The following is a 21,102-nucleotide window of genomic DNA, read 5'->3' as shown; positions in this document are numbered from 1 at the left end:
AACCTGAGGCATAAAGGCTCATGGCCATGTTTTATTGCTCTATAGAACCTCCCAGTTGGATAAAGTTGTATAATATGTTCACATGACAGATGTCACAAGCTGCAGTTATGTCTATGTTAGCTCCGCTGAACTGTGCTGCTTTACTTATCCACATTCTGTAGAAATTGAACAGTTATTAACCCATCCAGTTCTGGATTCCTAGGTTTTGCAACTGCTGCTTTCCCGTTGGCTGTTGCTGACAGTCTTTGCTGGAGGATTAAGGTCCATTCTGTTTCTCGGCCTGTTCTGTATTCCTGTGGATTTTCCTTCTTGCCATCAGGTTTTAATCCAGCCTGTGAACCCTGAAACCTGTATCTGTAGGATACCACGTTTCCTAGTATTCTGAGTAGGCTTCATTGATTATGTTATAAAGTGGTGTAAAATATAACTTTTATTGTAAATCGATAGAAATAAATCATATATAAATAACATAGGGAGTGCTCAACAAAAATGTGCTATAGACAAAAATAATAATGTTAAAATTATTATTAGCAGCAAAGGGATTGATCTGTATCAACACAGATACGTCCCTTGCAATTGCGAAATCAGGGCAGAGCAGACTGCACATGCCCACAGGCCACGGGAAAATGGCCACTTACAATACTGTGTAAACGGCCATTTTCTTGTGGCCTGTGGGGATGCACAGTCTGCTCTGCCCGAGTCCTAGAAGTCTGAAACCTGCACTGGAAGAAGAGGATGAAGAGGACGTTGCTGACGAAGCTGGAGGCGGCGCTGGAGAGAGTTCTCTCGCAACATTGGGGACACGTTTTTTGACGTGTTTTTTTAAACGTGTAAAAAAATGTCATTGAGGTCAATGGGAGTCTTATTTTTACACATGTATTCTTTACACGTGTATTTTGCCAAAATGAGCTCACGTTTACTCCGTGTGAATGGACCTGTGCGTTCTGAAAACTGAGCCTGTATCCTGTGTACCCTATAAACTTTGCATGTTTCCTGATATTATGTGCTCTGCCGTACGTGTACCATGTAGTCTGTGACCTGCTGCCTCTCACATTAATCATATGTCTGTTACAAGACCTCATTCCTGTGATAAGGCCCCACCTGCTTCTAGATGTTATTCCTGGTCCAACCTTGGTCCAATCCTGTTCATGGTATCTCTTGCTTCTGAGTCTACTGCTTTTGTCTGCTCATCCTTTCTTGGTTACATCTAAAGCTTATGTCTGGTTAAATCATTTAACCCACCTACACACATCTAGAAAGTCAAAAGTTTTTATCCCAAACCAGATTTGTCAAACTGTACCAAAGTTGAGCCATGTTTACCCGTGTCTTAACCACAATAGTAAATCTGGGCCTGTGTGCAACAAGAAAGCCCACATACCCACGTGCCTGCCCACGTACCTCTTTTTCCACATAAACACTGTAAGCATCATTAGCATACAATCCCAGCATAAAGTGTGCTGGACAAGACTGTGTGAATGTCTGTCTGTAGAATGCCCAGGAAGATATGATAAAGTAAAACATAAAAGAGATGTAGAAAAATACAGAGATCCAGAGAAATCTAGATCAAGACAACTGCAACGTGTAAGTAGCACTTATTTCTTAACCAGACAAATTTCAATCCAAAGTTATAGCCAGCCTAATGATCTATATAAGACGTCTCAATGTAGGTCATATTAAACTAGTCAAGTAGCATATCATGTATATTTAAGTCTAGTTATCCATTTTTACTTAGGGGGAGCTCCAGAGAATTCAAGTTCCTGTGGATTTATGCATTATGGTTGTATTCAGCTACTGACAGTGTGGAATTGGAATTACTTAGGATGCGATTGATCACATAATATATAAACCAAGTTAACACCCAAATTAAAGCTTAGAACATACTACATAATACATACTAGTCTGTTTTATCCCTGCTAAATGAATGGCCATGAAATGCATATTTTATGTTCAGACAAAGTGGGATTTGTCTGCTGCCCCTCACTGAACACACTGCCCTGCTATACTAAAGGCAGAAGACAAATACCTGCAAACTCCTTTATAATCTAAATATAGATATATGTATCTATAGTTTACCCATTATATATAATTTATTTACTGAAGAAAAGATTAAGGGACTATTCTCCAGCGTGTCTCATCTCTCCCATAGTCATGCTTCTCCGCGTAGCTCATTCATCCAACACTGAGCTATTTAAGACACTTTATCTGTCCCAGGTGAAAGGAATAATAACCTTTGATGAAAAGATGCTTAAGTGAGTTGTTTTTCAATTGGTGACTGGCGCTGGAACAGCAAATGCTCGTCCCTTGTGCCTTGTTTTGGAGTTTTTACAAATGCAAATTTTTAAAAGAGTGATGGAATAAAGAATTGTACATCATTTAAAGGTAATGAAAGTTACCTGTCATGCACAAAGTAATGTCTTCATTTTATCTAAAATTGTATAATAAATACAGTTTTGTCTTCAGCACTTTCCCTAAGTGTCTGTATAAGACAATTATTAGAACATAAGCAGCAGCTATTCTTAATTACACACAATTGTACGGAAATATTGTATCTTTCATAATATGCACAGTACAGGCAGTCTGCTACTGGGTTCATCAATCCTGTAGTATACATGAAATTCTTGTTAATAGTCATTAGCCTACTGAGGTTATGGCTAAAGTCCCACATTGCAGAAACACTGTGAAAATACCGCAGAAACAGCATTTTACAGTACCTGCAAAGTGAATGAGATTCTGGCTAATCCCATCCACACATTACAGAAAAAAATGCTGTGAAAAAGGCTTCGCCTTATGAAAATTGCAGTAAGGGGCAACATGGGGGTTCAGTGGTTAGCACTACAGCCTTGCAGCGCTAACATCCTGGGTTCGAATCCCGCCAGGATCTACCTCTGCAAGGAGTTTGTATGTTCTCCCTGTGTTTGTGTGGATTTCCTCCCATTCTACAAAGACATACTTAAATGAAAAAATAAATAAAAATGTACATTGTGATCCCTATATGGGGCTCATAATCTACATAATAAATAAATACAATTGCAGTATGTTAATTCTACCTGCAGAGGTGCTCAAGTTTTCTCTATAGGTTTAATAAGGGAAGAAAAGCCACAGAGAAAAATGCTATGAAAAACTGTGATGCGTTTCTACTGCATTTTTTTCCACTGCATTTTTAAGCTGTGTTTCACTACGTGGGGCCTTAGCCTAATAGAGTTACATGAGCTCAGAGTTTCCAAGTTGTAATGATTCATAAGAGGGTGCACAGCAGCAGATACGTAGCAATATAACTAATATGTTAATGACAACCTCATATCTCCATTCTCCTGTATAAGTACTGTTAGTAAGTATCCACCTAGCACTTCCCGCCCAGTACATCAGGAAAGAAAATATCAATATTAGGGCTAGGTCACACGGGGCTAGTGACTGCGTATTTTGGTCCTGAATAAGGACCAAAATGCGCATTCCCACTCTGGAGTAGGCTGAAATGAATGGGCATAGTCTGGAGGGATTTTCTTGACGCAGACACGACAATTTCCGCCGCGGCATCCGCCTCAAGAAAGGGCAGCTCGTTTCTTTTTTCCGCGAGCAGGAACAAACTGCTTGCGGAAAAAAGGTCGCTAGTGGTCTACATAGACCTCTATTGTGAGGGTGCGGATTTTAAGGTGGATTCCACGCCAAAATCTGCCCCCTCTTGCCCCGTGTGAACTAGCCCTAAGGAGTGCAGTGCAGGCTTGCGGTGGCCATGTGACTGGTTAAAACATGAATTTTTAAGTTCAAAACATCTTCTGATTTTCTGGGAGAATACAGTTTGTAATATTAACACCTTTTGTTTCATTTCTGTGAAATCTTCCATCTCTGTATACTGTCCCCTGCTTCTCACTGTGTACAGTGCATAGGCTTGTGTGTAATGAAGAAGTAATGATGGTGTAGGAGGGTTACTTCAAACACTTATAACAGTTACAAAACATAGAAACTTGATTCTGGTGTTGTATGAAAGAGGAGATTCTCATCTGAATAGTCGCCCAGATTTACCACAACGGCTCAAGTAAAATAAATCTGCAGCATGGATAGCATCACCTATTGGTTGGCCAAGTCTGTGCTGAAATTGTACACTATTGCCGCAAAACCACATTATATTAGCCCCCATGGATATTTGTACTAGAAATGTTTTCTTGTAAATGAGAACACTGAACAATTGAACATCATGCCTTTAAACTTTTAGGCTACATGCACACAAACGTCTAGGCTTGTCCGTGTTACGTCCATGTCCGCCATGACCCATTCATTTCATGTAGTGAGCCCAGGCTGCAAAACAGAATTATAAATTTACCTTTAGCCAAGAATAAAGGATGCTATGTAACTCCCCATCGGTTTTGCAGTAAAGCAAACTGTTTCACTCAACATTTTATGCAGATTTTAATTGTGAAATGTAAATGAAATTCAAAATTCAAAATCCGAGCCAAGCGGCTCCCAAGTCACAGTCCAGCAACGTTGCGTCCATCAGTTATAGTACCTATTTGCAGCTCGGTCCAGAGGTGTTACTTGCAGTTTCTAGACCCCAGTGAAAAATCTTCAACCTACCTTGTGTCATTTAGAATAGTTGTATAGTTCATGTGGCACAAGGATATTTAGGGCCCAGTAGGAACTGCTACCAGTGCATCCCTATAGCTACTCAGCTGGTTCTGTCCCTTGTTCTGTATGTGAATGGGGCTTAGCTACGGTATAAAACGGCACAGACCGTAAACAATGCAAGTCACTGTGCTTGGCATTCAAATAGCTGATCTGTGGAGGTCTTTTCAAAAGCTTGATCTATGGGGATCCCTAGTTTTTGATCTCGCCCACTGATCACATATTTGTGACGAATCCTAAGGATACTTAATCAATATTTAACTCTTGTTAAGCCCCTTTAAAACCATTGACAAGTGAAGTGAATAAAACTTATTGTCTTGGGCCAAATTGTGATTGCTAGATGACTGGGTTAAAGCATCTCGAAAACTGGAGAGGTTAGCGCCTATGGAAAGTGTTCCAAGGACAATTAGGGAATTAGTAACTGGATTACGTGCACCAAGGCTCAGTGATGCTGGTCTGGTTCCATCCCACAGAAGAGCTTCTTTAACAAAAAAACAATGTAATACTGGTTATAACAGAAAGGTATCAGAACACGCAGGGCATCACAGTTGTGTATAGGCTGCTAGCCTTAAGCTGGACATAATGTCCATACTGACCCATGTTTAATGCTAAAGTCACTCACAGCAGGAATGTGAGCATCAAAACTGGATCATTAAGTCATGAACAAGCTTGTCCTGATCTGATGAGTCAAGTTTTCTTTTTCATTGTGTAGTGGCCTTACTGGGTATGATGCTTAACCCAAATATCAAATCATGCCATCTAGGTGGTTGGAGGTCAAGATCGCCCCCCCCCCCCCACTTCTACCCCTCATATCCCCTGCGATAAAATTGCAGGGTCCAAGAACTTGCAGCCAGGAGACCAATAGCGTCTTGGCTGCCTTTCCATACTGCAGATACTGTGATGCACTGCAATATAATAGGCAGGAGATTTGTAGGATGTTGTAGTTCTAAGGGGTACTTAGAGCTGCAACAAAAATGGCGCGGGCACAGTAGCGCTCCTTGCTTTGCACGCAAGGGATTTGAACACAACCGGAAGAACAGAAGAGCTAGAAGGTGGGGAAAAGTCAGGACAGGAGGACATTGCTGGAAGAAGAAAGAAGAAGAAGGCGTGACAGCAAGATGACGTCAGACAGTGCACGACCGCCCAGCGTGCGCGGTAAGTATCATTTGAATAATCATTTTTAGGGTACTATTTTAAAACGGGGGGGGGGGGGGGCTGGGGTGAAATAAGATTAGCGGTGCCTGAATAGCCTTTTTAAAGGCTATTCAGGCATATGTGGGGCTCATACAGCATAATTTTGCTGATAGAGCCCCTTTAAATGAAATTTGTATCTACTGTTTGACCTTGCTTATTATGAAATCACATGTCCTTGTGAGAAGGATTTTCATTCTTTCATGTACTGTGATGATAAAAAAAAGTGAAATGTCAGTACTGTACTTTTTTACACCTATGAATGCACTTTTGAAATCTGTATAAAAGGTGTAAAAAGCATCTCAAAAGCAACAGCAATGTAAAAAAGTTATTCCATAGGTAAAATAGGTCCTGTGATCACACCTGGATAAGATGTCATTAGACGACTATGTAAGTCCTATAAAACAGACTGTGCAATACAGAACTATGTATGCTGAGGTATACATAGCTGCATCGTCTCATGTGGTGTGCTTCGTCATGAATTGAGCTTTCTAGAAACATGATGTTACAAAGTTTGGCGGCATGCAACAGAATAGAAGTCCTCAACCTTCTGTACCTTGTGCGCCATATTCAACATTAGATGGTGGTCAGGAGCTATGTTCATTAAAAACAAACGCAAGTATGGTGAAAATGACACTTCTCTCCAAGCTTTTATATTTTTTCGAGACCCTCCCAGGTGAGGTCCCTTGCTCAGATCTCTGTGATCCACCTCACAGGCTTTTATGACATGGGTGCAGATCTAGAAGCTGTGGCTTGCTTCTATGCACCCTTATGCTCTTTTGTGGGCCTGGTCCCCCTTCTCCCCTTTGGCACCCACCTTGGACCCGATATGTTATACTACAGCATTCTGAACCACTTGTAATAAACATTTTCCCCATGCCTCTCAGAATTCCTCCATGGTCTTCTTTCTGTACAAAGCATTGGAAAAAGCTGAGACCAAACAACCATTAATTTATAACAGAAAAATTAATTATATAAAAGTATAAATGCATTTGTATATTTTCATACAAAGAGAAATAGTCAATTAAACAACAATAAGGGCTAGTTCACACGTCAGTTTTTAGGTCCGGACTGCGTCAGTATCCGGACCAAAATGCGCCTGCCGCGGTTAGCTGCAACTGACGCGGCTTCCGACAGTCACGGCTTTCCACTCCAGATTACGCCCAAATGGATGGGCCTAATCCAGAGGGTGTTGCCACGAGGCGGACGTCTGAAACAGCCGTGGAATCCGCGTGGAGAAAGGGCAGCCGGCTCCCATTGATTTCAATGGGAGGTGTTTTTTTGAGCAGGATTTTGACGCGAATTCCTGACCATTTTACCCCGTTTGAACTAGCCCTAATAATACAGCAGGGCAGATGGAGTATGCCAGAAAACAGAAAAACAAAGACATCAAAAACAAATCCACTAAAGGGTAATTTTAAAAGTCACCTATCAGTAACAGATCTCATGTGGGCTTGCTACAAAAAATTGGACCAAAATACAGGTATAAATAAACAGATTTATAACCTAGACTGAAAAAAGAAATATACAGACTTGAAGAATACCAATGGAGGCAGAAAGATATGATATATAAAATGTAAAGTATGTAAAGTAGACTCTATATATCACATATACAATACAATGTACCATCTAGTGTATAATTGACCAAATGGTCTTATTAGGTAACAATCATGATTTGCACACCATATAGGAAAACATACCCAGACACCCTAATAGGTCATATAAATAGTAGTAAAAATAAAACATTAAAGGAAGGAAGTCCAATATAGTCATAAGGAGAGTCTATGTTGCAGCCTAGAAGCCCAGAGCCGGAACAGAAAGAAACATGCAGTACATGTCTACGCGTTTCGCCTGCAAAAAGGCTTCCTCAGGAGATGTAACATACCTGAGGCATGTTACTGATAGGTGACTTTTAAAATTGCCCTTGAGTGGATTTGTTTTTGATGTCTTTGTTTTTCTGTTTTCTGGCACACTCCATCTGCCCTGCTGTATTATTATTGTTTTTATCAAATATTTCTCTTTGTATGAGAATATACAAATAAATTTATACTTTTACATAATTAGTTTTTCTGTTATAATTTACAACTTTTGCCAATGCTATGTTGAATTCTGTGTGGCTATTGTGTATGTAATTATAAGGTCCCTTTGCAGTATGTTTCTGTACAACCCACTCCTCCTGGTCGGACTGTCCTCTTCCATGGTTCATCCCTGGTCTAGGGCTGGTCTCTTCAGACTGGCTAACTTGGCTGACCCGTGTCCCTGGAGCTCAGGCCCTTTGACTATTTTACATCAGTCAGACTGAGTGTTTCCATTACTGACAAGTTATCCACCTCACATTAACATTTTTTGGCCCCTTGAGGTTCTCTACCCCATCTCTTTGAAACATTGTGCAGGGTGGGCACCTCCACTAATAGACTGATCATCACGATAGATCAATTTATCTCCTCCCCTGAGGGTCAGCCTTTCCCCTGTTCATAGGTACATGACCAAATGGGAGGAAGCCCTAGGTCGTCCAATCACCTCTGCTCAATGGCTGATTATTTGGTTTTGTGTGTCTAAGTCCTCAACGTGCGTAACATTCAAGGAGACACAATACAAAATTACTCATGTATTGGTACCACACTTCTGCCTTTCTCTACTCCCTGAATCGCTTGATCCCCACGACCTGTTGGAGATTTGACTTTGTCATGGGCTCACTATACCACGTTTTGGGACTGCCCCTAAATACAGGGTAGAGGGGATAAGCACCTGACAGCCTCTTCTTGCATGGAGTCCCTCTTGATCCCCTCACCTATTTACTTAATCTGCCTCTGAGACAGATGGTCAGGAGGTCCGCAAGGCTCTTTACTTCTATACGGCTGCTGAAATGCTCATTGCCGTGCGTTGGAAATCTGCCCTCCCTCTGTCTGACACAAACCTCTTTGCTTGTGTTAAGGATTTTCGTAACTTAGAGTATGTGACGGCCAGCATAGATAGCACAATCCCACCCTTTGATTCAATTTGGTCCCCCTGGGATAGCTACTGTACACGGCAGGGTTTCTGACCTCCATCCTTCCTCCCTCCCCTCTCTATTACTTCTTGTGACCATCTCCTCCCCTGTCATCTGGTCTTGTCTGTCAATGCTTTCTTCTCATTGTTCATTTCTTTGACTTTGATTTTATTGATGTATTTTTTTCTACTGTTGTTATACTGAAAACTTTAATAAAAATTGCAATTGGAAGAAAAAAAACAAAAAGAAAATGCAAGCAATATATATTAAATGTGGCAAAAGACAATGGAAGACATTCATTTTTATATAGATAATGCTGGTATATATAGAGTCAACAGGTAGGCAGAAGGTAGGGACTGTATAAATCCACATTCTCTAAATTATTTTGGCATGGTTAAAGGCGTTGTCCAATGACATACAAAACATTACAATTTCCCAAACTGAAACATTAAAAAGCACTGTCCTCTGGAACGGCTGTGCTAAGGTACTGCAGCTAATCTCCTACTTACTGCAATAAGAACAGAATGGCAGCACTAAAGCATGGTGGCTATCGAGTGGTCAGTGTCTTATCTTTCCGGCACTGTCCCCTGTATTGCCAAAACAAGTGAATACTGATAGTCTGAGAACAGGTCACTATGAAAATTTCTGGGGTCCTAGAAAACCCCTTAAATGTTACAGCAAACTTGATAACACATAGCACATTTATCCAGACCTACCATAGACATGTTTAGCTTGTAGTATGAACAATGAGTAATTTAGTTGGCTAACAGTTTTATTGGCCTCCAACATCATTTGTGCTTTAGGCTAACCTTGAAATATTTAATGGTTCATGTAATATGTGTTATAAATCTATTATGTTATACCTACAAGTTACTTAATTCTGAAGAAATGCATAGTTCTGCTGACTGTAGACTACAGCATATGTGACAATAATAATAATAAATTGGCCAGTAACGTAATGTTATTGGTATGAACAGAAGAAAAGCAGAAGTGACATTGCCAGGCTATGCTATGCTCCATGGTGCATTACCCGGCAATGAGATTACCTTCTGAATGAGAACAGAGCTGCAGCAACATATTTTATTTTTAAAAAGTCATAATTCCTCTTTATGTAGTCAACTGATAGGGAGGTTTTACAAATAGAGTCATACATCTGACTACTGATCCTCAACACGTTGCTGTCCAAAATAATATTCCCCAATTAATGACTTGGGGTCATTTTAATGTTCTTGTAAGACTTCCTAGATGTTACCTTCTGCTGAAACTATTCTGTAACCTGCAGTTGTGAACGTGCACACAAGTCTTATAGATGCTTATCAAGAAATTTAATAATATAGCATATATGCATTTATGCATTAAATTGGGTTTAAAGGGGCTGTCCAGGACCTAGTTAGTGAAGTGGAGTATAAATGCAGTTCCCAGCAGCACCACTACAGTGTACAGAGCTTCATACATTGCATACGGCTTCCTATTCATACAATGTAACAGTGGTAACAGGGAACTGCAGCTGCTGTAGATAGGTCATCAGTATCCAACTTTATTAGCTCCTGGACTACCCATTTTAGGCGGGACAAAATGTTTACCAAAGGGGCAGAATGGGTTTAACAAAAATAATGCAGCGATCCCCTGTTCAGTACCTTGCAAGATCCCTGCTGGTCTCAACTTCCTTGTTTGGCTGGAAAAGTCTGCACAGCAGCAATGACTAGTCTCAGTCAAGGACTAAATGAGCTGGAATTTATAATTAATTCCTGAAATGGGACCAAGAAGTAGAGATCAGCGGGGACTCAATAAATGTTGACACAGCAATAAAGGGAGGGGGGTTGTTGAGGTTCCATTCTTCCTTTTTGATAAATATTTGCAATGTTAAATGAACCTAGAGAAAAATGGTTTGTTTAAAGTGATCTTTCAGTCGAAAATGAAATTAGCATAAAGTGTAGACAGTATATACAGGCTACTAACTAAAAACAAGGACAGCAACATGTATACATATTCACTACTCTATAGTTACTGTATAGAGATGAGTGAGTACTATTCGAAACTCCCATTTCGAATAGCATGCACCCATAGGAATGAATGGACGAAGCCGGCACGCAGGGGGTTAAGCGGCCGCTTCCATTCATTCTTATGTGTACGTGCTATTCGAAACGGCCGTTTCGAATAGTACTCGCTCATCTCTGTATAGTCCCAGAGCAGTATTTTGTAAATAACTTACACTGACTACTGCCTTGCAGCATCAGATCAGTAGTGTGTATACAGTATATGTACACTACTTCCAATAGTAAGGGTATGTTCACACTGAGTTTATTGCAGGTTGACTTTATGGCGGAATCTGCCTCAAAAAACGCCTCCCATTCATTTAAATGGGAATCAGTAGCAGTATTGTTCCTCTAGCTGATTTTTTTTAACTAGAGGGAAAAAAAAGCGACATGACCGATCTTCAGGCAGATTCCACCTTGAAAAACCCAATAAAATCAATGGGAGGCAGAAAAAAACATACTTTTTAAAAACGGTTTTTAATGCAGTTTTTTCAAAAACTGCTAGCCTTTTTTTTAAAGTCCATAGTTTGCTTGAGTAAAAAAAAATATTAAAAAAATACATCAAAAATTGTGGGAAAAAACTCACCATGTAAAAAAAACGCATCAAACACTGTTTCCTAATTCCCGAAGCAGAATGTCTCAGCTTGCAAGGCTCTGTATGAACATACCCTAAGAGATTTCTCAGCATGACTTGGAAACTCCATACTACTCAAAGACCGTATTTGTGTGGTTCATGACTTTTTCAGAACAATGACAGACAAGTCCATGACTCAGACTGTCCTGGATTTCTAGTACACAATATATTCCTTCTGCATGAAGGAATTATTATTCTACAATGTCAAAAGAAGAGATAAGTACACTGCATCGGCTGCTGATTGGTTACTCACAGTACATTAAAGAGGGGTGTAAGCAGTAACAATGGTCACCCCTGGTAAAAGTTTGGAATGGCCCTCTTGACCATGAGTGTATTCATCAGTAAATTCAGAGCATACACTGACATCAAAGTAGGAGAATAATGCACACAGTGATGTCACAGTATGAAGATAATCCACAGTGATGTCACAGTATGGGGATAATGCACATAGTGAGGTCATAGTATGGGTATAATGCACAGTGAGGTCATAATATGGGGGTAATGCACACAGTGATGTCACAGTATGGACATAATGCACACAGTGAGGTCACAGTATGGGGATAATACAAGCAGTGATGTCACAGTACAAGGATAATGCACCCAGTTATGTCACAGTATGTGGATAATGCACATAGTACGGTCGCAGTATGGAGATAATGCACACAGTGATGGCACAGTACAAGGATAATGCACACAGTGATGTCACAGTATGTGGATAATGCACATAGTGAGGTCGCAGTATGGAGATAATACGCACAGTGATGTCACAGTACAAGGATAATGCACAAAGTGACGTCACAGTATGTGGATAATGCACATATTGAGGTCACAGTACAGGGATATACACATAGTGTGATAACAGTATGGGAATAATTTACACAGTGATGTCACAGTATGTGGATAATGCACATAGTGAGGTCGCAGTATGGAGATAATGCACACAGTGATGTCACAGTACAAGGATAATGCACCCAGTTATGTCACAGTATGTGGATAATGCACATAGTGAGGTCGCAGTATGGAGATAATGCACACAGTGATGGCACAGTACAAGGATAATGCACCCAGTGATGTCACAGTATGTGGATAATGCACACAGTATGGTCGCAGTATGGAGATAATACACACAGTGATGGCACAGTACAAGGATAATGCACCCAGTGATGTCACAGTATGTGGATAATGCACATAGTATGGTCGCAGTATGGAGATAATACACACAGTGATGGCACAGTACAAGGATAATGCATACAGTGACGTCACAGTATGTGGATAATGCACATATTGAGGTCACAGTACAGGGATATACACATAGTGTGATAACAGTATGGGAATAATGCACACAGTGATATCACAGTACGGGGGTTATATTCACAGTTAGGTAATTATAGCAATTACAGTAATTATAATAACAGTGACAGTACAAGGGTAACACAATCCATCCTACCTGAGTAGTTATGCCCACAAATGCAGAATATCAGAATATTATATTAAAATTATTATATATAAAATTATAAGGATAGTGATGAATATGACCATGCTCAGGGCACTGCAATCTGAATATTTTAGAATCTCTTATTACCTTGCACAATGTTCTACACTATTATATTCTGTGGGGTGTCTAGTGTATGTCCAGTGTCGATGTTACTTCTGTGCTTGTACTGTACTACTTTACAATATATATTGCACCAAATTGTACCTACACAAATCAGTTTAATTGGCCACACAATGGTATATGGTGTCAGGGTCTTTGAGTGTATTTAGCGTAGATAGAGTACTGTTTCGCTGCACCTGTGATTTAGGACACTGTTTCCCCATATAAGGCTAAGGCCCCACGTTGCAGAAACGCAGCTTCTTTTGTTGCAGATTTTGCAGCGTTTTTTTGAGCCAAAGCCAAGAGTGGATTGCGCAAAAGGGAGAAGTATAAGAGCTCCCTTTATATGTTCCATTCCTTTTGTTGCCATTCTTGGCTTTGGCTCAAAAAAAAAAAAAACACAGCAAAATCTGCAACAAAGAAGCTGCATTTCTGCAACATGGGGACTTAGCCTAAGAGCAGGTTTTACAGATTGGGGTAATTCACCTTAGAGGAACTATGGAAACCCCACACCATGTATCTGAATATGCTTTTTCAGCTATAAAAGATTGGGGTATATTGATTGTACATCTCCATATTGATGAATTTGGACTATGAAGGTTACCCAGGATATGGCTATAGTAAGAAATGCCTTTGGGGCTTAGCACCCCTGAGGCACAGGACAAAGAAGAAAACATCTTTATTTACCTCAGTCAGACTGCATATTGATTTTTCTGCAAGTAGCAATCACAGTTGACAGCTACTGAGAGAAAAGAAAAGTCATGCATATATAGGTCAGACTGGTTTGTCAGAAGGGAATATATACTGTGAGATTAGTTAGTACATTGTACTGCGAGGTATTCTCAAGTTAAAGGACAAATCTCTATGGGCTGATTAGACTTTAGCAATTCAGTTTAGCTGTTCTTTGTACCTGGGGGCCTTATAAAAATGCTGATGATGTGCAATATCTGTGGCATCTTCTATGCATCCCATTAAGGAGAGCTGGAGGACTTGAAATACGTTCATATACCGGAGCTGTATGTCAAGCATGTAGAGGCGCGGGCACCCACTGATGCTAATTACTATGTTCTGTGCCCGCCTTACAAGAATTGTCACCACTAGGTTTTATCTGTACAACCCTCAGTATTCCAAAGGAATGATACTGAAAATTACTGGAGACTCATCATCATTCACAATTTCCTCCCAGAGGGACTTAACATAAAAAACACAGCCTTTAGAATTCCTCTACTTTCTTCCTTTCTAAAGAGCGACTGGCAACCTGAAATCACTGCCACATGCTATGCACAGTGGGCACACAAGTGTCCTTCCTTTCCTAATCCTGTGACTGGCTAAAAAACGATGCATGACAAATAAAGCTGGGATTTCACAGTGCCCTTACCACAAAACCCCGGCACGTGAGATGACAAGGGACTCAAATGTGCATAAACACTCAAGGCATTTTGGGGTGCCAAGGAGACTATTCAAGCCTTTGCACAAGAAAGGTCGTTCAGTAAAACAACAGATGTAAGGAGAAGCTATCCACTATCATACAATACAGAAATATAAAGAGAATCTATCCACTATCATACAATACAGAAATATAAAGAGAATCTATCCATTATCATACAATACAGAAAGATAAAGAGAATCTATCCACTATCATACAATACAGACATGTAAAAAAAAAACCGAAAACTTGGTGATCTTCAGTAGTTGATACCTTTTTAATGGCTAACTCATAATGATGACAAATGGCTAACGTTTCGGAACGCAAAGGCTCCTTTGTCAAAGCAAATTTAAAAACATTACTGAAGGATGCATATATATATATATATATATATATATATATATATATATATATATATATACAGAGCAGGCACAAGGGGTGTTAGATTTCAGGAGGAGGGGGGGTTGTTAGTAATTGGTGAGACAATGTAAGCACTTGATAGAGACATTAGGTAGAGACAATGTGGTAATTGGTAGAGACAATGTAAACACTTACAGGTCCTTATCAGTTCACACGCTACTGTAAAAAGACATGAAACCCTGTGATGCATTAAGTCCACACTCTAGTGTCTGAAGCAGTGTCATGAATTTATACTCATGTATATGCCGTTCGCTCTTTGATCTGAAATTCCCTCTCAAAACCAGAATTTTCATGTCATTGGTGATGTTGTGATCCCTACTGCAAAAATGTTTTGACACGGGAAGGTCAATTCTTTGTTCTTTAATGGTATGGCGATGTGAGTTCATATGCAGTCTAAGCTGCTGTCCGGTCTCTCCAACATACAGATTATCAGTGGAACATTTGGTACACATAATTAAATACACTACATTGGATGTGCTGCAGGTGAAGGTACCTGGAATGTTATATTCCTTGTTCGAGTTTGGTATCTCTATCCTGTTAGTGGTCAGTATGTGGGGGCAGGTTTTGCACCTCTTATTTCCACATGGAAATGTTCCTGTGTTGGTTGGGGATGATAATGAGCTACTGACCACCATATTCCTGAGGTTTGGTGGCTGTCTGTAGCACAGGAGAGGGGGGTCCAGAAATATGGATGTTAGACGGTTGTCTTTTTGCAGTAGTGGATGTAATTTGCGTGTGATACCTCTCAGCGTCTCCAGGTGGGGGTTATATGTGACAACCAGGGGCACTCGGTTGTTCTCCTGTTTGGTATTGTATCTTAATAACTCCGATCTTGGTATCCTGGTGGCCCTGGTGATTTGGTTATCAATTGTTCTTTGATGGTAACCCTGCCTCAAGAATGTGTCTCTGAGGACTCCGAGGTGTTCTTCTCTATCTGCAGGGCTAGAACATATGCGATGGTATCTGATGGCCTGGCTGTACACAATAGAGTTCTTTATGTGTTTAGGATGAAAGCTATCCCATCCTAGGTAGGTTGGTCGGTCAATCGGCTTCCGATACAGCGATGTCTCAATTTTGTTGTCCTGTATCTTGATGACTGTGTCTAGGAAGCTTATTTCCGAGAAGGAGTGATTGAGCGTCAGGTTGATGGTGGGATGGAATTGGTTGAATAGTTCATGGAAGGTTTTCAGCTGTTGTTCAGACCCAGTCCAAATGATTAGGATATCGTCAATGAATCGGTAGTAGGCCAGAGGCCTGGTGGTGCAGGTGGAGAGGAAGTCACTCTCCAGCTTGGCCATGAAGAGATTAGCGTACTGTGGCACCATTTTGCTCCCCATTGCCGTGCCAGTCTGCTGTAGATAGATACAGTCACCAAAAGAAAAGTAATTGTGGGTGAGGATGAATTTCGTGAGTTTCACCACTGATTCAGCGTTCATACCTCGCTTTTCCATGAAAAACTGGCAGGCATTTATACCGTCCTGGTGTGGGATGTTGGAGTACAGGGATTCTACATCCATGGTGGCCAGGATGGTTCCATCTGGAAGGGGACCTATAGTGGATAGTTTATTTAATAGGTCTGTGGTGTCCTGAAGGTAGCTGGCTGTATCCTTCACTAGGGGTTTCAGAGTGCCCTCCACCCATCCAGAGATCTGTTCAGTGAGCGTCCCCACACATGAAATGATCGGTCTCCCTGGGTTCCCAGGTTTGTGTAGTTTAGGAAGCATATAAAAGGTTCCCATTCTTGGGCTTGCTGGTATGAGGCTGCTTAGGCCTTTGGCTCCATCAGTTAGGCCAGAGATAACTTTTTTCAGTTTTTTTGAGTATTCCACTGTGGGGTCAGAATCTAATTTAGAGTAGTAGTGCGTGTCATTCAGCTGTCTGTGTGCTGTAAAGAGAAGCTATCCATTATCATACAATACAGACATGTAAAGAGAAGCTATCCATTATCATACAATACAGACATGTAAAGAGAAGCTATCCATTATCATACAATACAGACATGTAAAGAGAAGCTATCCATTATCATACAATACAGACATGTAAAGAGAAGCTATCCACTATCATACAATACAGACATGTAAAGAGAATCTATCCACTATCATACAATACAGACATGTAAAGAGAATCTATCCACTATCATACAATACAGACATGTAAAGAGAAGCTATCCACTATCATACAATACAGACATGTAAAGAGAAGCTATCCACTATCATACAATACAGACATGTAAAGAGAAGCTATCCACTATCATACAATACAGACATGTAAAGAGAATCTATCCACTATCATACAATACAGACATGTAAAGAGAAGCTATCCACTATCATACAATACATACATGTAAAGAGAATCTATCCACTATCATACAATACATACATGTAAAGAGAATCTATCCACTATCATACACTACAGACATGGAAACTTCTTCAGGGATATACCCCTGACAACGGCCCCGCCAGAGGCGATATGCAGGGGGCTCTCCCTGATGCATCCTGCCGGCCATCTCTGGGAATCTTTACTAGTCCAATTTACCATGGTAATATCATTTTACTTATGCTTTTTTATCAAATATGTTCTTAACCATTTTAATCACAGTTTCTAATATATTATTGTGTATCTCATCTGCTCATGCAGTTATACCTGAAATGTTAGAGGATGCAGTATATGTGGTGGTTTTAAAAGGATGCTAATAATGTGCTAATAAAGATTTATATTTTCTATATAACAGACGTAAACTATATATGCATGTAACAATGTGATCAATGACAATCATTCATCATGTGTCATCTGATCGCTGCAAATGTTTACATCGGACCATGATTCTGTCGCCCCATATAAAAGGCCCTTTATAAAGTGTCACTATCTACTGATCAAAATTGTCATGATCTACTGAGAAGTGAAATACTCTTTAAGGGAAAGGAGTTTAATGACTGTATTTCTAAGGTAAAGAGGGAATCCAGTATCATGGTATAGCATATCATAACATAATAGCTATTATTCGGCCCTCAGCATAAAATAATTAACAGCATGCAGTCAGTAGTTTATTGATATGGGTACAGGGATTAAGGATGTGTTCACACAGTACTGCAGAGGAAAACAATCTAGCAATACCACCTGTTAATGCACACAGTTTTGTTGCAATAAATAACTGTAAGGTTGAGGCCGCACATTACACAAAGGCTGCATTTTTTTATTGCAGGTGTTTTTTTGAGCCAAAGCCAAGAGTGAGTACCAAAGGAATGGGCAAAATAAAACAAGCACTTATACTTGTCACTTCTGCTAAATCCACTCCTGAATTTGGCTCAAATAACCGCATTAAAATCTGCAATGAAAAATGCAGCTTTTCTGCAACGTGTTATCCCAGCCTTAAATGGATGTTCCAAGAACTACTTCGATGGAAAACCACAGTGTTGTGCCGAAAACTAGGCCGGGATTTTCATACGCAATTTTTTCTCTAGTGAAATCTGAGAGCAAAAATCACAATGGGCAAAGCAATAAAAATGCTGCAGGCTGAGATCAGATCTGGTAATTATTTTCCGCTGTGGATTATACCACAAATCTGTGAAAAATCCACAGTCGTACCTGCAGAGGAAAAATGGCAATTTCTATCATAGTCTATGTACATGTCACAGTTTCCTTCAGCATTTCTCTGAACACATGTCAAAGCACAATAGGGCTGATTTGTTAAGACTGGCGCTTCGCATGCCACTCTTAATCCATTTGTGCACTGGCATGCGATGCACCAAAATACAGAGGCTCTGGAGGTCCCTTAAACCAGAAATAAAATCCACGACAGCTATCGACTGGAATAGATTTCAGCTATAACACACACCAATTTTCTGGCAGGGTTACAGTAAACATAATTTTGCAAATTTACAGAAGTGGTTACTGCGATGCAAAAGATAAAAAAAATCACACTTTCTGTAAAAAAAAACAAAAAAACAAGCCCATGACAAAAATTGTATTTTCCATTCCTTTTGGTGATACATCACCCCCAATGGCTTTGTGCAAATTACTGCCATAAAGAGAACCTGATTGCAATGTATGAACTGTAAACGTGCATTAAAGATATCTCTAACAAGTCACATACATGTAAGCGGCAGGCTACCTAAAGAACTGTTTTAGGCTGAGGCCCCATGTTGCGGAAATGCAGCTTCTTTTGTTGCAGATTTTGCTGCCTTTTTTGAGCCAACCCTAGGAGTGACCACAAAAGGAATGGGAAATATATAGGAAGCTCTTACACTTCTACCTTCTGCTCAATACACTCCTGACTTTGGCTCAAAAAACCGCAACAAAATCTGCAACAAAAAAAGCTGTGTGGGGCCTCAGCCTGACTCTAACTCCTTACCTATCATCAACACTGTCCCAAGCAAGATTCACAATCTAAATTTCCTATCAGCACGTCTTTGGAGTGTGAGAAGAAACTGGGGTACTTGGGGGAAAGCCACAAAAACACAGAGAGAATATACAAACTCCATGTGGACGTTATCCTTGGCTGGATTTCAAGTTAGGACCCCGATGCTGCAAGGAAATAGTGCGAACCACTGAGCCGCCAGAAAACAGGGAGGTTTATGAAAACTGTCTGAAAGAAAAACTGCCTTTGTTTCCCCACAGTAACCAATCACAGCACGGCTTTCATTATTCAACACCAGAACATAATATGAAAGCCATGCTTTGAATGGATGCTGTGGGCACCAAAGAACATCGATTTTGGCTGCTGCAGAAACGCAACAATTAAAAATGTGGTCTTTTACAGTAGCAGCAAAAAGAATGAAAATTCATCAATCATATCCACACATTGCAGAAAAAAGAGCTACAGCAAAAGCCGCATTTTCGATAAAGCGTGCATTATGAAAAATACAATTTGTTAATTTTAGCCGTTTGTTTTGCTAATTTTTTTCCAATATATTTCATAGAGAAAGAAAAAAAGAGAAAAGGTAGCAAAAAGTAAAGGAAATATCCCCATTTTGTGTTTGTTAGCTGCGATTTGCTACATGAGGCCTTAGGGTAATCCCATCCACACATTTCAGAAAAATATCTGCAGCAGAATTGCTGCAATTCAAATACCGTTGCATTTTTGGAAATCGCAGCAAGTCAATTATACGTATGGAAATGCTGTAATAAGCAATACATTCCTGCCATGTTCTTTTCTGCAGCATTTTTTTTTACGTGGGACCTTAATTTAAGACCACTTGCAGATGACTGTGGCAGTAATCAGTGTGCTACCACACATAGCACACTGAACCTTTCATTTCTATGGGCCCATACACATGACCGTGAATTACACGGTCACGTTAGCGTGCCGACAGTCTTTGCTTCCGTGGCTTCTATTCATTTAATGAAAGGGGCAGTGGAAGCACTTCCAGTGCACGGGCGGCACACAGGAGATATTCGCATGACCCCGTGCGCTGCTCATGCCTTTAATTCACAGATAGCCAGAAGCACATGGTCATGTGCAGCTGGCCTTAGATGGTTTTAGAAATCTTCCCATGAGTTTTAACAAGAGCCAGTCATGCTTAGAGGGGTTTGCTCCTCGCTAGCATAGACAAAACGGGAGAAAGCTATTAATCAAGCCAAAAAGTCTGTGTGTGGTCCTAGCCTAAGGGAGCCTGCACACGGAGTTTACTCTCACTCACTCTGAACATAAAACTCGTTCAGAGTGAGCAGCGTAAAAAGCAGATCCCATTGACTTGAATGGATGCCAGCATATGCGCGGTCCCCATTGAAATCAATGGGAGGCTTTTTTACCTATTGCTTTCAATGTGATACGCTTTTTTTGTTGCAGATTTTGTTGCGGTTTTTTGAACCAAAGCCAGACGTAAATTGAGCCATTGTTAGCATTGGCTCAAAAACCGCAACAAAAAAAATCTGCATTTCTGCAACGTGGTGCCTCAGCCTTACCCTATATTCACTTGACAGTGATTATCACCTGTGTGACGGACGTTTCTTTTAACAACCGTCACACGGTCGCATTAATTGAACTGTATCTGAATTGAGGCTATTCACGTGACCTATACTTTGAGGGTCCATTACAATGGACTATTACAATATCAGTCATGTTCTATTTTTGTCCCTTTCCACATATCCCTTCATACATTGCAATGTATGCAGGATCTGTTAAAATGGATGTGAAAAATGCACGTTTTGCATAAAAACGTCCATAAAATACTACGTGTTAACAAAAGTAAAAAC

At 40.3% G+C, this 21,102-nt stretch overlaps 1 protein-coding gene across 1 annotated transcript in view; it reads right to left on the bottom strand.

The window, feature by feature from the left end:
- The window catches only part of CDH24 (cadherin 24), a 75,230-nt gene that overhangs the window by 37,538 nt on the left and 16,590 nt on the right, over positions 1–21,102 (bottom strand). The gene's annotated exons all lie outside the window — the stretch shown is intronic.

The sequence above is a fragment of the Leptodactylus fuscus genome, chromosome 1, assembly GCF_031893055.1.
Source record: "Leptodactylus fuscus isolate aLepFus1 chromosome 1, aLepFus1.hap2, whole genome shotgun sequence".
NCBI classification, from domain to species: Eukaryota; Metazoa; Chordata; class Amphibia; order Anura; family Leptodactylidae; genus Leptodactylus; species Leptodactylus fuscus.
This window is presented reverse-complemented; position numbering and strand designations above follow the sequence as displayed.